Source organism: Phalaenopsis equestris, unplaced genomic scaffold (assembly GCF_001263595.1).
Source record: "Phalaenopsis equestris unplaced genomic scaffold, ASM126359v1 Scaffold000180, whole genome shotgun sequence".
NCBI classification, from domain to species: Eukaryota; Viridiplantae; Streptophyta; class Magnoliopsida; order Asparagales; family Orchidaceae; genus Phalaenopsis; species Phalaenopsis equestris.
This window is the reverse complement of record NW_018164622.1, coordinates 385532-393459: the sequence shown is the minus strand read 5'-3', so window position 1 is coordinate 393459 and position 7928 is coordinate 385532.

The window sequence follows — 7928 nt, the reverse complement described above, 5'->3', positions numbered from 1 at the left end:
AAAAAAAATAAAATCATGACTATGCAACTAGGGAACACATTTTTAATCATTAAATTTATTGGAATTTAATTGAAGTCTAAACCATCAAAAAGAAAAAAAAAATTAACATGAAGGCTAATGAAATTACATGCCAAAATAAGTTAATGAACTAAATGAATGGATTAAAAAATTGTTTTTAAAATTGGTTTCTAATCATTTGTAACTCCAAAGGTTTACTTTTGAGTGTTAAGATCATTTAATGTACTATATAGAGTCATTACAATGTATGAAACTAATCTAATCTAAAGATTAAAAAAAGATGAGAATTATATTTGTATGATTGAATTAACCTAATCTAAAATCAACAAAAGTAAGAAATAGGCTTGAATTATAATAAAATTTATTCTCAAATATTGCGTGTTCTGAAAATTGATAATATTTGCACAACTAATATGATTCATTTTTGGAATTTGTGTAATTGAATATATTTGTCATGCCTTCACTAGTCCTTCATAGAAAATACCCAAAAAAAGGTTCTTTCACGTACCTATATAAGTTTAGTCTAATGAAATTAATACCAAAAGAAGTTTGTGTATGAGTAAGGAATGATGAATATACATTTTTGCCTTTGAAAATTAATCTTAATGTAGATGACACCTTTGTGTTAGTGGATCACAAAAAAGAAAAAACTTAAGCTACATGCTTAAAGATGCTAGAACAAGTTAATGATATGTTAGGTAAGGCATAAATACTTGCACTTTTCTATAATATTATTTTGGTGAAAAATGTATCATACGTTTTCAGTGTACAATATGATTTTGTAGCATGCATTCATATAGAGTTAATAATGGTACTAAAAAAATAGACCATTATGTTTAATCTTTAAATTAGAATGTTCAACTTCTAAAATTTTAATTATTTTAAGAAAATAATCAATACCATATTTGTAAGTAGAAAAGAAAGTACTTGATAATAAATATTTCAAGAAACTTTAATTTTCATCTCCCAAATGTTAAATTTTAACATGAAAGCATCATGATCAACAAGAATAAAAGTCCTAGTAAATAATAATTTATTAATTACAATTTACAAACTAGTAATTTCTTTTTTCTTCATGAATATCTCTATTCTAGTGTGTGATTGTATTTTATCATGCTTAGTAGTTTCATTATCTTTCTTCCTTATATAAATAAGTTTTTAGAACTTTTTTTAGTAGAAAATATATTTCTCTTAAATTCAAGATTCAATTTATCATGGCCATTTCAAAGTAAGCACAAGAAACGTTTTCCTCATTTTTAGAATTGAATTGTGTAGTAGAAGTGGAGAAGTATGTTTTCTTTCTTTTTTTAATAATATTTTATTTTCTTTGATAATTTTTTATAGAACATTCTTTTTCCTTGCACTTTGTATTCTAAATTTCTTTTTTCTTTTTCTTGCCCTTCTCTTATTTATTTTTGGAGATATGCCTTTAAGATTCATGACTTTGTGTGTTTTGCTTTTTTTTTTCATTAATTATCTTATTTTTTATCAATACCATTGAAAATGGTGGTGAAAGTATTCTAAATTTCATTATGCATTTCTAACTTTAAAGTTAAGTTATTATCATATCATAATAGTGCATAGTAAAAATTGAAAGCAAAAAAATCATTCAAATTAGTGCAATATTAAAATAGCCATGATCCTTGACTCTTTTATGACTTAATTACGATTTTGAGTTCATTAAAGGTGCATAGGATTGCAATCCTACCAAATTTATCAAACTTAATTAGAACTCATTTGACTTAAGCTAAAAGTTTTGTTAGGCTTCAATATCCTATGATTGGTCACATCTCTCAATCTAGTTGATATGAAATCTTCCTGTAGCTATGATTTGGCCAAATTCAGAGTAATTGGAAACTATCCTTACCATTTCGAGTTCAGTAATTACGATTTTGAGTTCATTATAGGTGCATAGGATTGCAATCCTACCAAATTTATCAAACTTAATTAGAACTCATTTGACTTAAGCTAAAAGTTTTGTTAGGCTTCGATATCCTATGATTGGTCACATCTCTCAATCTAGTTGATATGGAATCTTCCTGTAGCTATGATTTGGCCAAATTCAGAGTAATTGGAAACTATCCTTACCATTTCGAGTTCAGTAATTACGATTTTGAGTTCATTAAAGGTGCATAGGATTGCAATCCTACCAAATTTATCAAACTTAATTAGAACTCATTTGACTTAAGCTAAAAGTTTTGTTAGGCTTCAATATCCTATGATTGGTCACATCTCTCAATCTAGTTGATATGGAATCTTCCTGTAGCTATGATTTGGCCAAATTCAGAGTAATTGGAAACTATCCTTAGCTTAAACTCCTTGTTGTTCCAATTTATCATATTATATTTCTTCCACTCTCTAGAAGTGGTCGGTCTTCAAACTTAGAAATTTACTTTGTTTGATTTCTCATTTTTATGTGTCTTTTTTTTTTCTTTTGAGTTCTTTTAATTTATTTGTTTATATTTTTTTCATAACATTTAGGACTAAGGTTCCCCACTTTTCTTGAAATACATGGTATTTAATTATTCCTTTCAGGGCATGTTAGACTTCTATCACCCTTTCAGTGATGGGTATAAATTTTGGTGTAATTTTAATTATTGATAAAAATGACACATTTTTTTTCTTTTTTTTTAAGAAAGCCTATCTATTTTTCAATTTACCTACATATTTTGGTATAATTAGAGCTCATTGAGCTAAATTTGCAACTCAATCCTTGCCAACATGATATTTAGTGATCATAAGTGTATGGATCAAGCCTTAATTTAGTCTGTCAATGCTTTGATCACAATTTGATTCAAACCAAGTTCCTCTCTCTCTCTCTCTCTCTCTCTCTCTCCCTCCCCCCACCACTCTCTCTCCCCCGCCCCAAATCCTCAGCTTTAAGTAATTTAACAAAAAAAAATTTCAAATAATGTAATTAAGGTCCTTAAAAATTTAATATGATAAATAATATAACCTTTTATTTGAGTTTTTGAATCAAGTTCAGGCTTTGTACCATTCACATTATTTTTTATATGTAAATTAAGCCCTAAGAGATAGGAGTGAGAAGGAAGAAGCCTAGTGATACATAGGAAATCATTAGTGCCACAAGTAGTTATGAAACTATTTAGCTAATCTCACAATCAATCCTATGCAAGAACAATGTAATGAAAGCTTCATATTTGCTTGAAGTGTATATTTTAAAAATCTACTTACAACAATAACATTTCTTAAGTCTGATATTCTTTTTCTTTGAACTTGTAATTTCCAAATTATTAAAGGAATATAAATTGTTTAAAAAAGGAAAAAAATGTTTTCATGAAATTAGTGTGACTTTTGGATTATGTTTTTTCCTATTCATAAATTTGAGTGATGAATTTTTTAGAAGTTACTTTCATCAATATAAACATGAAAACTTTGATCAATTTTAATAAATTCTATTATGTCATCAATTTTATTATTTGTATATTCATATCATCAATCTAAATTAATAATAATAATATTCACCATCGAATTACCACAATTAAACCATACATGACTGCCCATACATGACTGCATGGATTGGTTTATAGTCTAATAGTTCGATTAAGTCAGCTTAGAGCAGTTCATCATAAAATTTCTTGGTCATAGAAGGGTGTTTTATAAATCATTTAATTTTTAAAATTATTAAAAATTATTCAAGATATATTTTAAATTAAGAATGTAGTTCATTTTATAAAGCCTATAAATAGAACGTGCTTTAATTGATCTTCAAGGAGGGGTTCTCCCAAATGTGAATGACCATAAATTATTTGAGAAATTCTATGAGGGGTTCTACTTATTTTCTTATAAAATCTATGAGAGTGTGGTTTTTTATTGAGGTAAATGTATTTTCAAGTTCTAAGAAGCTCGATCCTTCAATAGTTTTGATTTGTAATTAGCATAGATGCATTTTGGAATTTAAAGAGTCACACAAATTATGACAAACTTTTTATTAGCTATTATCATAGCATTAAGAAAGTTTCATGAAAATCTTTGATTGCACTATGTAAATCATTTTCCATAGCAACATTTTTGCCACAACCATCAAAGTGCTATGATGTAACCTTATGTTAGAACTACTACCATATCAAAACTGGCATTTAAACCTTACTTATTCTAGAATCACATCCATTAAAGCTTGTACCATAACCTTGTTTGTGTCATCTTCCTCAATAAAACACAACACAATCAAATTTATATTATAGTAATCATCACACCATCATAATCTTAATAGTTCTCCCACATGATACTAGCTCTGCGACCTCTCTTGACCACAATCATGTGAATTATAACTATCACATAGTTAATACCTATATTGTAAATTTAGTTGCATTAAACACATCATTATCATGAATCTAATGACATGCTTACTTTTGTAGCCATCTCAAATAAGATGATTTGTAATTGCATAATGACCTATCTCATTCTTGACATTCAAAGGACTAGTAATATAATCTCTTCTAGATCACAATCCCTCCATCAAGACTTGCATTAAAATACTATTTAAATTGTGATAATCTCTTTCAAGACTTGTGATGCAACATTATTTGTGTTGTAAGAATTACTTCAATAAGGCTTTTTGCATAGGAATCTTTCGTAAGACTTGTGTGTCTACGTCACTTGGGATGTATTTTTTTCTAATAGAGTATGACACAACCTTACTTATGCTAGATTCATAACTGATACAAATTACAATGCATCTATTTTTTATTCCAAAAATGCATCATAACCATAAATAATAAAACATGTGTTGCAACTATCATCAACCTATTATGCAATCATCGCTTATAGAAGCTGCACCACATATATTATTATGCCTATGGCTTCAATCTTCAAAAACTTGTATTGTAACTTTAAGTACACTATAGCTCCTACTGACACTCTTCTACTTAATACTTCGTTAATGCATCTAATGATTCATTTTAGTGTTTTTTTGTAACACTTTTTCTTAAATGCTTACTAAGAAACAGATAATAAAATTCCTTTGAATACTAGAGTGAACTATTCTCACATTAAATTCTTATAAACAACAAAAGCTATTATACTTGATAAGAATCTATTGATGTTCAACTATAGGAATTTTTAATACAAGAAAATATTATAATTTATTCTTTATTTTGTATAATCAAGCTCAATCATCACTCCGTCAACTTAATTTTTCAACCATAATAAATATGAAACATGATATTGAATTGTTTGAAATATCATAGATAAAAACTAATCCAGATAAATAAATCAAATATGAACAAACATAAAAATATCATAAATATAAAGTTATCTAACCTCCATAAAGCATATTATGATAACTGGAAGATCTTCTGATTAATACAAATACAACATTATTACGCAAAGATGATACATATTCGCTAATGTTGCTACTATCACTCATTAGCCACGGGACATGACAATCTTAACTGTGTGAGCTGTTGTAAGAGTGATCAATTATTATAAATTAATAGCAAAAGAGGTTCTTCTAAGATGATAAAAGAGTATGGAAGATTATTTTGCACCAATTATAGTGCAAGCTACTTGGATAGGAATGATGGTGGCTTAGAAAGAGGATCTTAGTTATTTGTCCGAGACATGATATTCACCTTCAAGTCTTTTGAATTTCCTACACAATAAAAAAAAATTGTGAATTTAAAAATGGATTAATGTAGATGATGTCTGATTTGGATTTAAAGATTTTTATAATATTTAGAGTTTTCTAGGCCCCCCTCTCACCACAAGAGAGCCCTTTCATTCTGAAATGAAGAGGAAGGATGGAATGGATGGCTCCTTTGCTTAAAAACCACATTAGCACATCACTTTTTAATTGCATTTGACATTTTCAGATGGAACATGACTAACAAGCACAAATTTTGATTTATGATCAACATTCTTATAAAAGAAGTTCACAAAGAAACAAAACAACACATTAAGTTATACGTATTACACAACTACATCAAATAAAACACACAACTATTTAAAAATTTATTAAAACAAGAAAAAATCCTTTAATAAGTCTTCAAGTATTTTTTTTTTTTGGCTTGACTTCTTATAACTAGAGCTCTTATATGTGTGGTAGCTCTCTTGGATTGAGCTCTAGTAGTGGGCTCATCTACTATGGCTAATAGCTCCACTTTCGAGCCATCATGATGTGTCACATCAGTTAACTTCTCTCCCCATATATATCACAATATCATTTGATATGGGGGTTATTCCTTTGAAATTAGTCCAACTCTTACACAAATATTCCAACTTTTAATTCATTGTCTCCATAAATTATATGCATTATGTAACTTTGTATTTTCAATGAGAAGGGTAACAAGATTTACCAACAATTTAAAGAGCTAAAACTTCTATAATTTAGATAATTATTGGAGGAATTACAAAAAAAAAAAAGTTCCTAGAATGTGATAGTCACTCCCAATTATATGTCTCTCTAGTTTAAATGACAATGATCCTATGCAATATATTTGTCACAAAATGATTAACCAATCCTAGCAAAACATTTCCTTTTTGAATATTTATGCATTTAAGATTAGTAATTTTTTAATATTTTTGGTCCATTTTATATGAAAAATATAGGCAATTTTATAAAAATAGAAAGTAATTTAAGTCATGAGTTAGATCAATATTTATAATTATTCTAATTGATAGCCTCTCTCTCTCTCTCTTTTATAATGAAACATTATTATTATAATATCATTTGAACAAAAGTAATTTTCTTACAAATATAAATAAAACAAGATAGATATTCTCCTTTTTATGTAAAAATAACAAGGGATTTACTAATATATTGTCATTTTATCTTTTTTTTGCATAAATAGATAGGTAAATAAAATTTTACATAGTTTCTTAAAAGCAAAAGGATGGAAGGCTTTAACAAAATAATCCTTAAGACTGTATTATAATGGGTATATAATATAAAATCATAGATTATTCAAGATAATGGCCATGATGAAATTGGAGAAGACAAATGGAATCAAAATCTTGTCCAAACAAATGCCAAACTTTAAAAAAAATATTAAAAAAATCATATCATTCTAGCATTCAATGAAATATATAAACAAATATTTTAATGCAAAAGTTAAAGCTATTCCTAAAATTTAATTAATACACCATAAAAATGAAGCTGATATAACTTTTTATGTAATTTGTTGTAGAGGGTGCGACATATATATATATATATCTGTGTGTGTGTGTGTGTGGATATATAAGTATGTATATGTAGGGGTGGAACCAGCGTATATTTTTTGGGATCAAATTTATTATGAAAGTAAATTAATTTTTTAAAAATAAAATAAATAATTTGTATCTGAATAAAAGTAAAGCACTGCATAAGGGTTAGTTAAACACCCAATATAAATTTTAACTAAAAATATAATTTAATTAAAAATAATATATAATTAAATTATTTTTTTAAAATTATCACCTAAAAATAATAAATAACTAAGAAAATGTTATTTAATTTAAATAAAATAAGACTAAAAATTAATTTATAATTAATTTAGTTTTTATATATTAACTTAAAAATAATCGAAGTAGCTAAAATAAAAAAAATAGTATTTTTATTTAATACAAATATAGTTGATAAAAAAATATACAAAATTTAGGATGATTTACATATATACCACTCAATTCTTATATATTTACATATCTAACTCTTCAACTCCAAAATTCAAATAGTTAAATTTTCATTGTTATATGAAATATTTTGTGTGATATAAATATAAAATTAGAATTTAGATATTATATAGGTAAATACATGGGAATTGGTCAATATGTATGTAAATGCCCCTATAATTGTTTAATGTAAATTAAGTACCATGAGAGATATGTTCCGTAGCGTTTTGGTCCACCCATGTGTATATGTATTTATGTGTTGATCTGTATGTATGTATATATATATATATATATATAAGCAT